Source organism: Oncorhynchus mykiss, unplaced genomic scaffold (assembly GCF_057628025.1).
Source record: "Oncorhynchus mykiss isolate SJ-2025 unplaced genomic scaffold, ASM5762802v1 scaffold103, whole genome shotgun sequence".
In the NCBI taxonomy this organism is placed as follows: domain Eukaryota; kingdom Metazoa; phylum Chordata; class Actinopteri; order Salmoniformes; family Salmonidae; genus Oncorhynchus; species Oncorhynchus mykiss.
In genome coordinates, this window is record NW_028322102.1 from 2663694 (window position 1) to 2679928 (window position 16235).

The window sequence follows — 16235 nt, forward strand, 5'->3', positions numbered from 1 at the left end:
AGGACCATTGCTTCCTGCATGGGGTTCTGGAACTAGGACCATTGCTTCCTACAAGGGGTTCTGGAGCTAGGACCATTACTTCCTGCATGGGGTTCTGGAACTAGGACCATTGCTTCCTGCATGGGGTTCTGGAGCTAGGACCATTGCTTCCTGCATGGGGTTCTGGAGCTAGGACCATTACTTCCTGCATGGGGTTCTGGAACTAGGACCATTACTTCCTGCATGGGGTTCTGGAGCTAGGACCTTTACTTCCTACATGAGGTTCTGGAACTAGGACCATTACTTCCTGCATGGGGTTCTGGAGCTAGGACCATTACTTACTGCATGGGGTTCTGGAAATAGGACCATTACTTCCTGCATGGGGTTCTGGAGCTAGGACCTTTACTTCCTACATGAGGTTCTGGAACTAGGACCATTGCTTCCTGCATGGGGTTCTGGAGTTAGGACCATTACTTCCTGCAAGGGGTTCTGGAGCTAGGACCATTACTTCCTGCTTGAGGTTCTGGAGCTAGGACCATTACTTCCTTCATGGGGTTCTGGAACTAGGACCATTGCTTCCTGCATGGGGTTCTGGAACTAGGACCATTACTTCCTACAAGGGGTTCTGGAACTAGGACCATTGCTTCCTGCATGGGGTTCTGGAACTAGGACCATTACTTCCTGCATGGGGTTCTGGAACTAGGACCATTGCTTCCTACAAGGGGTTCTGGAACTAGGACCATTGCTTCCTACAAGGGGTTCTGGAACTAGGACCATTACTTCCTGCATGGGGTTCTGGAACTAGGACCATTACTTCCTTTATTCCTGCATGGGGTTCTGGAACTAGGACCATTGCTTCCTACAAGGGGTTCTGGAGCTAGGACCATTACTTCCTTTATTCCTGCATGAGGTTCTGGAACTAGGACCATTGCTTCCTACAAGGGGTTCTGGAACTAGGACCATTACTTCCTGCATGGGGTTCTGGAACTAGGACCATTGCTTCCTGCATGGGGTTCTGGAGCTAGGACCATTGCTTCCTGCATGGGGTTCTGGAGCTAGGACCATTACTTCCTGCATTGGGTTCTGGAACTAGGACCATTACTTCCTGCATGGGGTTCTGGAGCTAGGACCTTTACTTCCTACATGAGGTTCTGGAACTAGGACCATTACTTCCTGGATGGGGTTCTGGAGCTAGGACCATTACTTCCTGCATGGGGTTCTGGAACTAGGACCATTGCTTCCTGCATGGGGTTCTGGAGCTAGGACCATTACTTCCTGCATGGGGTTCTGGAACTAGGACCATTACTTCCTGCATGGGGTTCTGGAACTAGGACCATTGCTTCCTACAAGGGGTTCTGGAACTAGGACCATTGCTTCCTACAAGGGGTTCTGGAACTAGGACCATTACTTCCTGCATGGGGTTCTGGAACTAGGACCATTACTTCCTTTATTCCTGCATGGGGTTCTGGAACTAGGACCATTGCTTCCTACAAGGGGTTCTGGAGCTAGGACCATTACTTCCTTTATTCCTGCATGAGGTTCTGGAACTAGGACCATTGCTTCCTACAAGGGGTTCTGGAACTAGGACCATTACTTCCTGCATGGGGTTCTGGAACTAGGACCATTGCTTCCTGCATGGGGTTCTGGAGCTAGGACCATTGCTTCCTGCATGGGGTTCTGGAGCTAGGACCATTACTTCCTGCATTGGGTTCTGGAACTAGGACCATTACTTCCTGCATGGGGTTCTGGAGCTAGGACCTTTACTTCCTACATGAGGTTCTGGAACTAGGACCATTACTTCCTGGATGGGGTTCTGGAGCTAGGACCATTACTTCCTGCATGGGGTTCTGGAACTAGGACCATTGCTTCCTGCATGGGGTTCTGGAGCTAGGACCATTACTTCCTGCATGGGGTTCTGGAACTAGGACCATTGCTTCCTGCATGGGGTTCTGGAAATAGGACCATTACTTCCTGCATGAGGTTCTGGAGCTAGGACCATTGCTTCCTGCATGGGGTTCTGGAGCTAGGACCATTGCTTCCTGCATGGGGTTCTGGAGCTAGGACCATTACTTCCTACATGAGGTTCTGGAACTAGGACCATTACTTCCTGCATGGGGTTCTGGAACTAGGACCATTGCTTCCTGCATGGGGTTCTGGAACTAGGACCATTACTTCCTGCATGAGGTTCTGGAGCTAGGACCATTGCTTCCTGCATGGGGTTCTGGAGCTAGGACCATTACTTCCTGCATGGGGTTCTGGAGCTAGGACCATTACTTCCTGCATGGGGTTCTGGAACTAGGACCATTACTTCCTGCATGAGGTTCTGGAGCTAGGACCATTACTTCCTGCATGGGGTTCTGGAGCTAGGACCATTACTTCCTGCATGGGGTTCTGGAGCTAGGACCTTTACTTCCTACATGAGGTTCTGGAACTAGGACCATTACTTCCTGCATGGGGTTCTGGAGCTAGGACCATTACTTCCTGCATGGGGTTCTGGAACTAGGACCATTACTTCCTGCATGGGGTTCTGGAGCTAGGACCATTACTTCCTACATGAGGTTTTGGTGCTAGGACCTTTACTTCCTGCATGGGGTTCTGGAGCTAGGACCATCACTTCCTGCATGAGGTTCTGGAGCTAGGACCATTACTTCCTGCATGAGGTTCTGACATTAACCACTACTGATAATGACATTAACCACTACTGATAAGTGAAAGGTGACCTCAGCGATCGGGTTGGTTCCAGCAGGCCTATCATAACCACTACTGATAATGTCATGGGTGTGACCAACCAGTATCTTTGATGAATGGGCCAAGAGCTGGTCTACTCTTCCAATGCCCATCAATGGGGCTCTGGCAAAGACCTCACCTCCAATCCTTACCTCTTGCCTGCTCACCAACGGTTGTCGATGGGGAGAACAGAATTAGGAATTAGGTAGGTTTAGTCTGATTTGTTCAAACTTCAACATGTTTGTGTTTCAGATATTACCTATACTAACTGCCATTGGTTTTAAAAAAAAAACAGTCACTATTTGTTCCCAGAAACATGTATGGAGCCAGCACATGGAGACTTGCATGATGATGTGATGGAGTCCAGACTGATAGACAGGTCTGATACTGATGTCTCTGAACGGAGAGAGACCTGGCACTCTGACAGACAGGCTTGATACTGATGTCTCTGAATGGAGAGAGACCTGGCATTCTGACAGACAGGCTTGATACTGATGTCTCTGAATGGAGAGAGACCTGGCACTCTGACAGATATATACTGATGTCTCTGAATGGACAGAGACCTGGCACTCTGACAGACAGGCTTGATACTGATGTCTCTGAATGGAGAGAGACCTGGCATTCTGACAGACAGGCTTGATACTGATGTCTCTAAATGGAGAGAGACCTGGCACTCTGACAGACAGGCTTGATACTGATGTCTCTGAATGGAGAGAGACCTGGCACTCTGACAGATAGATACTGATGTCTCTGAATGGAGACAGACCTGGCACTCTGACAGACAGGCATGATACCGATGTCTCTGAATGGACAGAGACCTGGCACTCTGACAGACAGGCTTGATACTGATGTCTCTGATTGGACAGAGACCAGACAGGCTTGATACTGATGTCTCTGAATGGACAGAGACCAGACAGGCTTGATACTGATGTCTTGAATGGAGACAGACCTGGCACTCTGACAGACAGGCATGATACCGATGTCTCTGAATGGACAGAGACCAGACAGGCTTGATACCGATGTCTCTGAATGGACAGAGACCTGGCACTCTGACAGACAGGCTTGATACTGATGTCTCTGAATGGAGAGAGACCTGGCACTCTGACAGACAGATACTGATGTCTCTGAACGGTGAGAGACCTGGCACTCTGACAGACAGGCTTGATACTGATGTCTCTGAATGGACAGAGACCTGGCACTCTGACTGATAGATACTGATGTCTCTGAATGGAGAGAGACCAGACACTCTGACAGACAGGCTTGATACTGATGTCTCTGAACCAGGATCAGTCAATATGTGGAGGGAGGAACCCTGTGTATGTATTCTGGACCAGGATCAGTCAATATGGGGAGGGAGAAACCCTGTGTATTCTGGACCAGGATCAGTCAATATGGGGAGGGAGAAACCCTGTGTATTCTGGACCAGGATCAGTCAATATGGGGAGGGAGAAACCCTGTTTATTCTGGACCAGGATCAGTCAATATGGGGAGGGAGAAACCCTGTGTATTCTGGACCAGGATCAGTCAATATGGGGAGGGAGAAACCCTGTGTATTCTGGACCAGGATCAGGTATCAGTCAATATGGGAGGGAGAAACCCTGTGTATTCTGGACCAGGATCAGGTATCAGTCAATATGGGGAGGGAGAAACCCTGTGTATTCTGGACCAGGATCAGTCCATATGAGGAGGGAGAAACCCTGTGTATTCTGGACCAGGATCAGGTATCAGTCAATATGGGGAGGGAGAAACCCTGTGTATTCTGAACCAGGATCAGTCAATATGGGGAGGGAGAAACCCTGTGTATTCTGGACCAGGATCAGTCAATATGGGGAGGGAGAAACCCTGTGTATTCTGGACCAGGATCAGTCAATATGGGGAGGGAGAAACCCTGTGTATTCTGGACCAGGATCAGTCAATATGGGGAGGGAGAAACCCTGTGTATTCTGAACCAGGATCAGGTATCAGTCAATATGGGGAGGGAGAAACCCTGTGTATTCTGAACCAGGATCAGGATCAGTCAATATGGGGGAGGGAGAAACCCTGTGTATTCTGGACCAGGATCAGTCAATATGGGGGAGGGAGAAACCCTGTGTATTCTGGACCAGGATCAGTCAATATGGGGAGGGAGGAAACCTGTGTGTTCTGGACCAGGATCAGAGAACTCCTGTTGTACATGGGACACCAGACAGGAAGGTATGCCCACGCTGACATGTTACCACGGTAACCCCATTACCACCACACAGGAAGGTATGAACACTCCGATGTGTTACCACGGTAACCCCATTACCAGCACACAGGAAGGTATGAACTCTCTCATATGTTACCCCGGTAACCCCATTACCACCAGACAGGAAGGTATGAACACTCTGACGTGTTACCACGGTAACCCCATTACCGCCACACAGAAAGGTATGAACACTGACGTGTACCCTGGTACACCCATGGTAGCCCCATTACCACCAGACAGGAATACGCAAATAGTCCTCAAGAGTCTTATGGCTTGAGGGTAGAAGCTGTTAGGAAGTATTTTTTTTATTTAGAATTGGCGTTCCGTTACTCCTCTAATCAAGGATAAATAATGAAACATGACTAGTGGTGAATTGAAGTTAACCCTCAAATAAATTGGACCACATTTGCAACTTTTCCTGGACTAAAAACAAGTGTTCTATTGACATACTGCATAACATTATGCAAATATCTGGTGGTATTCTAGTGACATCATCCCAACCCATAACATAATCCTTTATCGTGGTTTACACATACATGTGCATTGTGTAATCCTTGTACATATGACCTACTTTTTCACAAAGTTGTTTACGGTCAGTCAACAACTATTACAAACCTTTAAATCGGACTTATTTTTTTATGCGCTTTCGATTACTGCGGTGCGGATGAGACCATCGTTAAGGTGAGGCGGCCGCTATGTGATCGGTAAAGTCTGATACAGTATCTCTCACTATCTTTACATACTTTTGATTATTGACCGTATCAAAACAGTCATAACCACATAATGTATATCTAAATGCGCGACAACCTTAATATCATGATATTTAATGAGTAAACCCGACCACCCCTACGACTCATAAATGGTTCGCTCCAAAGTGCATGTCGTCACAGCGTGTAAATTCAGACACTGGCTCAATGTCTGGTAGTTGTGAGAGTTCAGTCCCCTGGGTGTGTGTCCATGCAGCACGGGAAGTTTGAACTCAATGCTTTGTCTTGTTGTTGTTGCAGTAGCTATGTTTTTTGCAACAAAAAACATTTGGAAGATGATTCTGCATTTCGAACTGTAAGTTGGTGTGGGAGTCAGACAGACATTGGGACCCATCGAGATGTGCAGCTTAATTCTCGTGAGTTGTAACACTGTTTAGCTACTATAGTTATACATTTTAGCTATGAGATTCTAGGTAGTAGAATAAGTAGCTGTGCAGTTAACTACCAAGCCATCTAGCAGGCTGTGCAGCTAACTACCAAGCCATCTAGCAGGCTGTGCAGCTAACTACCAAGCCATCTAGCAGGCTGTTCAGCTAACTTCCAATGCATCTAGCTGACTGTGCTGCTAACTACCAAGCCATCTAGCTGACTGTGCTGCTAACTACCAAGCCATCTAGCTGACTGTGCTGCTAACTACCAAGCCATCTAGCTGACTGTGCTGCTAACTACTAAGCCATCTAGCTGACTGTGCTGCTAACTACCAAGCCATCTAGCTGGCTGTGCTGCTAACTACCAAGCCATCTAGCTGACTGTGCTGCTAACTACCAAGCCATCTAGCTGGCTGTGCTGCTAACTACCAAGCCATCTAGCTGGCTGTGCTGCTAACTACCAAGCCATCTAGCTGGCTGTGCTGCTAGCTACCAAGCCATCTAGCTGGCTGTGCTGCTAGCTACCAAGCCATCTAGCTGGCTGTGATGCTAGCTACCAAGCCATCTAGCTGGCTGTGCAGCTAACTACCAAGCCATCTAGCTGACTGTGCTGCTAGCTACCAAGCCATCTAGCTGACTGTGCATCTAGCTGGCTGTGCTGCTAACTACCAAGCCATCTAGCTGACTGTGCATCTAGCTACCAAGCCATCTAGCTGACTGTGCTGCTAACTTCCAAGCCATCTAGCTGACTGTGCTGCTAACTACCAAGCCATCTAGCTGGCTGTGCTGCTAACTACCAAGCCATCTAGCTGACTGTGCTGCTAACTACCAAGCCATCTAGCTGACTGTGCTGCTAGCTACCAAGCCATCTAGCTGACTGTGCTGCTAGCTACCAAGCCATCTAGCAGACTGTGCTGCTAACTACCAAGCCATCTAGCTGGCTGTGCTGCTAACTACCAAGCCATCTAGCTGGCTGTGCTGCTAACTACCAAGCCATCTAGCTGGCTGTGCTGCTAGCTACCAAGCCATCTAGTTGACTGTGCATCTAGCTACCAAGCCATCTAGCTGACTGTGCTGCTAGCTACCAAGCCATCTAGCTGACTGTGCATCTAGCTACCAAGCCATCTAGTTGACTGTGCATCTAGCTACCAAGCCATCTAGTTGACTGTGCATCTAGCTACCAAGCCATCTAGCTGACTGTGCTGCTAACTACCAAGCCATCTAGCTGACTGTGCAGCTAACTACCAAGCCATCTAGCTGACTGTGCATCTAGCTACCAAGCCATCTAGCTGACTGTGCATCTAGCTACCAAGCCATCTAGCTGACTGTGCTGCTAGCTACCAAGCCATCTAGCTGACTGTGCTGCTAGCTACCAAGCCATCTAGCAGACTGTGCTGCTAACTACCAAGCCATCTAGCTGGCTGTGCTGCTAACTACCAAGCCATCTAGCTGGCTGTGCTGCTAACTACCAAGCCATCTAGCTGGCTGTGCTGCTAGCTACCAAGCCATCTAGTTGACTGTGCATCTAGCTACCAAGCCATCTAGCTGACTGTGCTGCTAGCTACCAAGCCATCTAGCTGACTGTGCATCTAGCTACCAAGCCATCTAGTTGACTGTGCATCTAGCTACCAAGCCATCTAGCTGACTGTGCTGCTAACTACCAAGCCATCTAGCTGACTGTGCAGCTAACTACCAAGCCATCTAGCTGACTGTGCATCTAGCTACCAAGCCATCTAGCTGACTGTGCATCTAGCTACCAAGCCATCTAGCTGACTGTGCATCTAGCTTCCAAGCCATCTAGCTGACTGTGCATCTAGCTACCAAGCCATCTAGTTGACTGTGCTGCTAACTACTAAGCCATCTAGCAGGCTGCATAAAAAGCTAGCTACTAGTAAACATGCGTACCCCGATGTAGGCTTATGTTAAAGCAATAATTGTGTTTGTACGATTTAACAAGTTATTTTATTCAGTCATTAAGCTTGCAATGTAACTATGTCTTCTGATAGGAAGGAAACTGTTATTATGTAAGAAAGTTAGAAAAAGTCAGCTACAACGTTTTCTACTTTGCTCTACTTTGTCCAGCCGGTTGTGCAGCCTAGTTAGTAAAGTATAGAAAAACAACCGGCATGCTAGTGAAGATGTTCATGAGGTAGTTGTTTGATTAAAATTGTAACATTTTAATTAGCAATTGATGTGATGAAACGTAGCAACCTTTTTCCCACAACTGTCAAAGAAATGGAGGTTGAATGCTCTTTATTGTACTGCGAATAACACTTTTCTGTAAAAAAAAAACAACTAAAATGTGTTTACTGCCTCTGCCTTCGAGGAACATGGCTTGGACTCGGTAGTAACTAGTTGTTACGGGCTGCCCATGACAACCAGGGCCTCTACTATAGCCGTCTGCTAGCTAGTGGTGTTATGTTGGAAAGTCCTGCTCTGTGAGATGCCTTTCTGTTTTCTAAACCATGTCATTGTGTTGACGAGAGGAGAGATGTGTCTGAACTCGGGCTTCTGTACTGCTGCGTTTCCCCTTTAAATCAAAATCAACCCGCAATGAACTGTAGGAAATACGAGAGTTGTTGTTTTTTAAAACTTTTGAATGGTTGTTGTAATTAATCGGGCGCATTGTTAGTATCGTTTTCATCCCGTGAGTTTGACAAGCAGATCCCGTGTGACAGGAACATATATCTTTGGGCCATATAAAGTATCAAGCAGCGTTTTTATAGATGTTATCATTTCAACTTATTCAGAACTTATTTTAGCATAAGAGAATGTTCATAATGGATAATGTTCCTCTCAGGTAGGTCGGGTTGACATGCTATCCAATATAACGTGCAGCTGTAATGTGGTCAACGACAGGATGTCGGCTTGCTATTCAACTTTCTCCATAACAACGATGTGGAAGGACCATGATATTTAGCTTGTATCTCAATACTGTACTTTTTTTTTTTGCTGAGAGAGATTTTAGAAGCAGGTCTCTTCATATTGTGTTACTACAGTATATAGCAGTTTGTGGCCCTTTCCCCCTCAAGGTTAAAATGTGTGCGTGCTCTATAGCCTCATTATAACATTCGGTGGGCTTCTGCAACACCAGCCTGCCTGCCAAACTTCTTTCCTTTATCAGAGGGACTTTGGAAACAACCAGACCTAGATAGTTTGTGGTTTGCTTGGGCTGTAATTTAGCTAGTTAAGCCTTGTCATGTTCATTGAGGAAGTGGAGCCAGAGGGAGAGAGGGGGGATCGTTCATGGTAAACAGTCAGGCCTAGATAGTTTGTGGGTTGCTTGGGTCGTATTTAGCTAGTTAAGCCTTGTCATATTCATTGAGAGAGAGAGAGAGAGAGAAAAAAAATTGTTCATGGTAAACAGGAGCCAGAGAGAGAGAGAGTGGGTCGTTCATGGTAAACAGCCAGGCGTTTGAGTCGTACATTAAACATGTGGTCTTACACCTCTTGATCTTTATCACGGCTGGCTGGTAGAATATGTTGTCAGTTGTGGTTTAGTTGTTACAGTCATAAGGCTCCGTTTTTAGCTGAGGCAGCAGGAACTGAATGTTGAGATGACTCTAGTGGGTTTTTGTCCATGTACACTATTTAAATAGGTCAGTGACAATGCAGTTAGACTTTTTCATTTTATTTTTTAAAGGTTGTTTGGGAGTGTCTCTAGAGTCTCTCTCACAGTACCTCATCTTCCCTTGGATGAGATATTTGGCCTAATGCCGACAAGTCACTTTTCTAAAATGTTAGGCTTAAGGCCTGTGTCCTAAATGGTGCCCTGTTCCCTTTTATAGTGCACTACTTTTGGGCCCATAGGGCTCAAAGTAGTGGACGATTATAGGGGAATAGGATGCAGCCTTCCCATGGTATCAATAGGCCTGCTCTACCTGCAGTGTAGGTTGGCCCTGTTACTTTAACGGGCATGAATATTCATGTAGACATTGACAGGGCTGGTGGAAAGACATGTTGTTTTTAAAGACCTCCGCCATTCTCTTGTTTCTGAACCATGGAGGCCTGTGTAGACGTCAACCAACCCGGTGCCGTTGTTTCCTAACCCACCCGGTGCCGGTGCCGTTGCTTCCTGACCCACCCGGTGCCGTTGCTTCCTGACCCACCCGGTGCCGTTGCTTCCTGACCCACCCGGTGCTGTTGTTTCCTGACCCACATACAGTGCTGCTGTTGCAGGCTGTAGACCTTCTTTATATAAAGTAAACCCACTAAAAGCAGGCCTCTCTGTCTTGGCTAACATGCATAGGCTTGCTGGGTGGGTCTTTGTGTTTATGGTAAGTGGCTGGGGCAGCTGCATGCTTATGAAACCATTACTGTGTCCAACTAGTCTCCGACACGGCTCAGGGCCTCCTCAACCCTAAACCATTACTGTGTTCCACTAGTCTCTGACATGGCTCAGGGTCTCCTAAACCATTACTGTGTTCCACTAGTCTCTGACACGGCTCAGGGCCTCCTAAACCATTACTGTGTTCCACTAGTCTCTGACACGGCTCAGGGTCTCCTAAACCATTACTGTGTTCCACTAGTCTCTGACACGGCTCAGGGTCTCCTCAACCCTAAACCATTACTGTGTTCCACTAGTCTCTGACACGGCTCAGGGCCTCCTAAACCATTACTGTGTCCCACTAGACTCTGACACGGCTCAGGGTCTCCTAAACCATTACTGTGTTCCACTAGTCTCTGACACGGCTCAGGGTCTCCTAAACCATTACTGTGTCCCACTAGTCTCTGACACGACTCAGGGTCTCCTAAACCATTACTGTGTCCCACTAGTCTCTGACACGGCTCAGGGTCTCCTAAACCATTACTGTGTTCCACTAGTATCTGACACGGCTCAGGGTCTCCTCAACCCTAAACCATTACTGTGTTCCACTAGTCTCTGACACGGCTCAGGGCCTCCTAAACCATTACTGTGTTCCACTAGTCTCTGACACGGCTCAGGGCCTCCTAAACCCTAAACCATTACTGTGTTCCACTAGTATCTGACACGGCTCAGGGTCTCCTCAACCCTAAACCATTACTGTGTTCCACTAGTCTCTGACACGGCTCAGGGCCTCCTAAACCATTACTGTGTTCCACTAGTCTCTGACACGGCTCAGGGTCTCCTAAACCATTACTGTGTCCCACTAGTCTCTGACACGGCTCAGGGTCTCCTAAACCATTACTGTGTTCCACTAGTATCTGACACGGCTCAGGGTCTCCTCAACCCTAAACCATTACTGTGTTCCACTAGTCTCTGACACGGCTCAGGGTCTCCTCAACCATTACTGTGTTCCACTAGTCTCTGACACGGCTCAGGGTCTCCTAAACCATTACTGTGTCCCACTAGTCTCTGACACGGCTCAGGGCCTCCTAAACCATTACTGTGTCCCACTAGTCTCTGACACGGCTCAGGGTCTCCTCAACCCTAAACCATTACTGTGTTCCACTAGTCTCTGACACGGCTCAGGGTCTCCTAAACCATTACTGTGTCCCACTAGTCTCTGACACGGCTCAGGGTCTCCTAAACCATTACTGTGTCCCACTAGTCTCTGACACGGCTCAGGGCCTCCTAAACCATTACTGTGTTCCACTAGTCTCTGACACGGCTCAGGGTCTCCTAAACCATTACTGTGTCCCACTAGTCTCTGACACGGCTCAGGGTCTCCTAAACCATTACTGTGTTCCACTAGTATCTGACACGGCTCAGGGTCTCCTCAACCATTACTGTGTTCCACTAGTCTCTGACACGGCTCAGGGTCTCCTAAACCATTACTGTGTTCCACTAGTCTCTGACACGGCTCAGGGTCTCCTCAACCATTACTGTGTTCCACTAGTCTCTGACACGGCTCAGGGTCTCCTAAACCATTACTGTGTCCCACTAGTCTCTGACACGGCTCAGGGTCTCCTAAACCCTAAACCATTACTGTGTTCCACTAGTCTCTGACACGGCTCAGGGTCTCCTAAACCCTAAACCATTACTGTGTTCCACTAGTCTCTGACACGGCTCAGGGTCTCCTAAACCCTAAACCATTACTGTGTTCCACTAGTCTCTGACACGGCTCAGGGTCTCCTCAACCATTACTGTGTTCCACTAGTATCTGACACGGCTCAGGGCCTCCTAAACCATTACTGTGTTCCACTAGTCTCTGACACGGCTCAGGGTCTCCTAAACCATTACTGTGTCCCACTAGTCTCTGACACGGCTCAGGGTCTCCTAAACCATTACTGTGTTCCACTAGTCTCTGACACGGCTCAGGGTCTCCTAAACCATTACTGTGTTCCACTAGTCTCTGACACGGCTCAGGGCCTCCTAAACCCTAAACCATTACTGTGTCCCACTAGTCTCTGACACGGCTCAGGGCCTCCTAAACCATTACTGTGTCCCACTAGTCTCTGACATGGCTCAGGGTCTCCTAAACCATTACTGTGTCCCACTAGTCTCTGACACGGCTCAGGGTCTCCTCAACCATTACTGTGTCCCACTAGTCTCTGACACGGCTCAGGGTCTCCTAAACCATTACTGTGTTCCACTAGTCTCTGACACGGCTCAGGGTCTCCTCAACCATTACTGTGTTCCACTAGTCTCTGACACGGCTCAGGGTCTCCTAAACCATTACTGTGTCCCACTAGTCTCTGACACGGCTCAGGGTCTCCTAAACCATTACTGTGTTCCACTAGTATCTGACACGGCTCAGGGTCTCCTCAACCATTACTGTGTCCCACTAGTCTCTGACACGGCTCAGGGCCTCCTAAACCATTACTGTGTCCCACTAGTCTCTGACACGGCTCAGGGTCTCCTCAACCATTACTGTGTTCCACTAGTATCTGACACGGCTCAGGGTCTCCTAAACCATTACTGTGTTCCACTAGTATCTGACACGGCTCAGGGTCTCCTCAACCATTACTGTGTCCCACTAGTCTCTGACACGACTCAGGGTCTCCTAAACCATTACTGTGTCCCACTAGTATCTGACACGGCTCAGGGCCTCCTCAACCCTCAACCATTACTGTGTTCCACTAGTATCTGACACGGCTCAGGGTCTCCTAAACCATTACTGTGTCCCACTAGTCTCTGACACGGCTCAGGGTCTCCTAAACCCTAAACCATTACTGTGTTCCACTAGTATCTGACACGGCTCAGGGTCTCCTCAACCCTAAACCATTACTGTGTCCCACTAGTCTCTGACACGGCTCAGGGTCTCCTAAACCATTACTGTGTCCCACTAGTCTCTGACACGGCTCAGGGTCTCCTAAACCATTACTGTGTTCCACTAGTCTCTGACACGGCTCAGGGTCTCCTAAACCATTACTGTGTCCCACTAGTCTCTGACACGGCTCAGGGCCTCCTAAACCATTACTGTGTCCCACTAGTCTCTGACACGGCTCAGGGTCTCCTCAACCCTAAACCATTACTGTGTTCCACTAGTCTCTGACACGGCTCAGGGCCTCCTCAACCATTACTGTGTTCCACTAGTATCTGACACGGCTCAGGGTCTCCTCAACCCTAAACCATTACTGTGTCCCACTAGTCTCTGACACGGCTCAGGGTCTCCTCAACCATTACTGTGTCCCACTAGTCTCTGACACGGCTCAGGGTCTCCTAAACCATTACTGTGTTCCACTAGTCTCTGACACGGCTCAGGGTCTCCTCAACCATTACTGTGTTCCACTAGTCTCTGACACGGCTCAGGGTCTCCTAAACCATTACTGTGTCCCACTAGTCTCTGACACGGCTCAGGGTCTCCTAAACCATTACTGTGTTCCACTAGTATCTGACACGGCTCAGGGTCTCCTCAACCATTACTGTGTCCCACTAGTCTCTGACACGGCTCAGGGTCTCCTAAACCATTACTGTGTTCCACTAGTCTCTGACACGGCTCAGGGTCTCCTCAACCCTAAACCATTACTGTGTCCCACTAGTCTCTGACACGGCTCAGGGTCTCTTAAACCATTACTGTGTCCAACTAGTCTCTGACACGGCTCAGGGTCTCCTCAACCATTACTGTGTCCCACTAGTCTCTGACACGGCTCAGGGTCTCCTCAACCATTACTGTGTTCCACTAGTCTCTGACACGGCTCAGGGTCTCCTAAACCATTACTGTGTCCCACTAGTCTCTGACACGGCTCAGGGTCTCCTCAACCATTACTGTGTTCCACTAGTCTCTGACACGGCTCAGGGCCTCCTAAACCATTACTGTGTCCCACTAGTCTCTGACACGGCTCAGGGTCTCCTCAACCATTACTGTGTTCCACTAGTATCTGACACGGCTCAGGGTCTCCTAAACCATTACTGTGTTCCACTAGTATCTGACACGGCTCAGGGTCTCCTCAACCATTACTGTGTCCCACTAGTCTCTGACACGACTCAGGGTCTCCTAAACCATTACTGTGTCCCACTAGTATCTGACACGGCTCAGGGCCTCCTCAACCCTCAACCATTACTGTGTTCCACTAGTATCTGACACGGCTCAGGGTCTCCTAAACCATTACTGTGTCCCACTAGTCTCTGACACGGCTCAGGGTCTCCTAAACCCTAAACCATTACTGTGTTCCACTAGTATCTGACACGGCTCAGGGTCTCCTCAACCCTAAACCATTACTGTGTTCCACTAGTCTCTGACACGGCTCAGGGCCTCCTAAACCATTACTGTGTTCCACTAGTCTCTGACACGGCTCAGGGCCTCCTAAACCCTAAACCATTACTGTGTTCCACTAGTATCTGACACGGCTCAGGGTCTCCTCAACCCTAAACCATTACTGTGTTCCACTAGTCTCTGACACGGCTCAGGGCCTCCTAAACCATTACTGTGTTCCACTAGTCTCTGACACGGCTCAGGGTCTCCTAAACCATTACTGTGTCCCACTAGTCTCTGACACGGCTCAGGGTCTCCTAAACCATTACTGTGTTCCACTAGTATCTGACACGGCTCAGGGTCTCCTCAACCCTAAACCATTACTGTGTTCCACTAGTCTCTGACACGGCTCAGGGTCTCCTCAACCATTACTGTGTTCCACTAGTCTCTGACACGGCTCAGGGTCTCCTAAACCATTACTGTGTCCCACTAGTCTCTGACACGGCTCAGGGCCTCCTAAACCATTACTGTGTCCCACTAGTCTCTGACACGGCTCAGGGTCTCCTCAACCCTAAACCATTACTGTGTTCCACTAGTCTCTGACACGGCTCAGGGTCTCCTAAACCATTACTGTGTCCCACTAGTCTCTGACACGGCTCAGGGTCTCCTAAACCATTACTGTGTCCCACTAGTCTCTGACACGGCTCAGGGCCTCCTAAACCATTACTGTGTTCCACTAGTCTCTGACACGGCTCAGGGTCTCCTAAACCATTACTGTGTCCCACTAGTCTCTGACACGGCTCAGGGTCTCCTAAACCATTACTGTGTTCCACTAGTATCTGACACGGCTCAGGGTCTCCTCAACCATTACTGTGTTCCACTAGTCTCTGACACGGCTCAGGGTCTCCTAAACCATTACTGTGTTCCACTAGTCTCTGACACGGCTCAGGGTCTCCTCAACCATTACTGTGTTCCACTAGTCTCTGACACGGCTCAGGGTCTCCTAAACCCTAAACCATTACTGTGTTCCACTAGTCTCTGACACGGCTCAGGGTCTCCTAAACCCTAAACCATTACTGTGTTCCACTAGTCTCTGACACGGCTCAGGGTCTCCTAAACCCTAAACCATTACTGTGTTCCACTAGTATCTGACACGGCTCAGGGTCTCCTCAACCATTACTGTGTTCCACTAGTCTCTGACACGGCTCAGGGTCTCCTAAACCATTACTGTGTTCCACTAGTCTCTGACACGGCTCAGGGTCTCCTAAACCATTACTGTGTTCCACTAGTCTCTGACACGGCTCAGGGCCTCCTAAACCCTAAACCATTACTGTGTCCCACTAGTCTCTGACACGGCTCAGGGCCTCCTAAACCATTACTGTGTCCCACTAGTCTCTGACATGGCTCAGGGTCTCCTAAACCATTACTGTGTCCCACTAGTCTCTGACACGGCTCAGGGTCTCCTCAACCATTACTGTGTCCCACTAGTCTCTGACACGGCTCAGGGTCTCCTAAACCATTACTGTGTTCCACTAGTCTCTGACACGGCTCAGGGTCTCCTCAACCATTACTGTGTTCCACTAGTCTCTGACACGGCTCAGGGTCTCCT

General features: G+C 48.6%; 1 pseudogene across 1 annotated transcript in view; it reads left to right on the forward strand.

Moving 5' to 3' along the window:
- Positions 1–5871: 5871 nt before the first annotated feature.
- LOC118936627 (protein FAM53B-like) overlaps positions 5872–16235 on the forward strand; it is a 45840-nt pseudogene continuing 35476 nt past the window's right edge. Inside the window, exon 1 of the transcript XR_016493798.1 lies at positions 5872–5995. The product of XR_016493798.1 is annotated as a protein FAM53B-like (transcript). The remainder of the gene's footprint in view (positions 5996–16235) is intronic.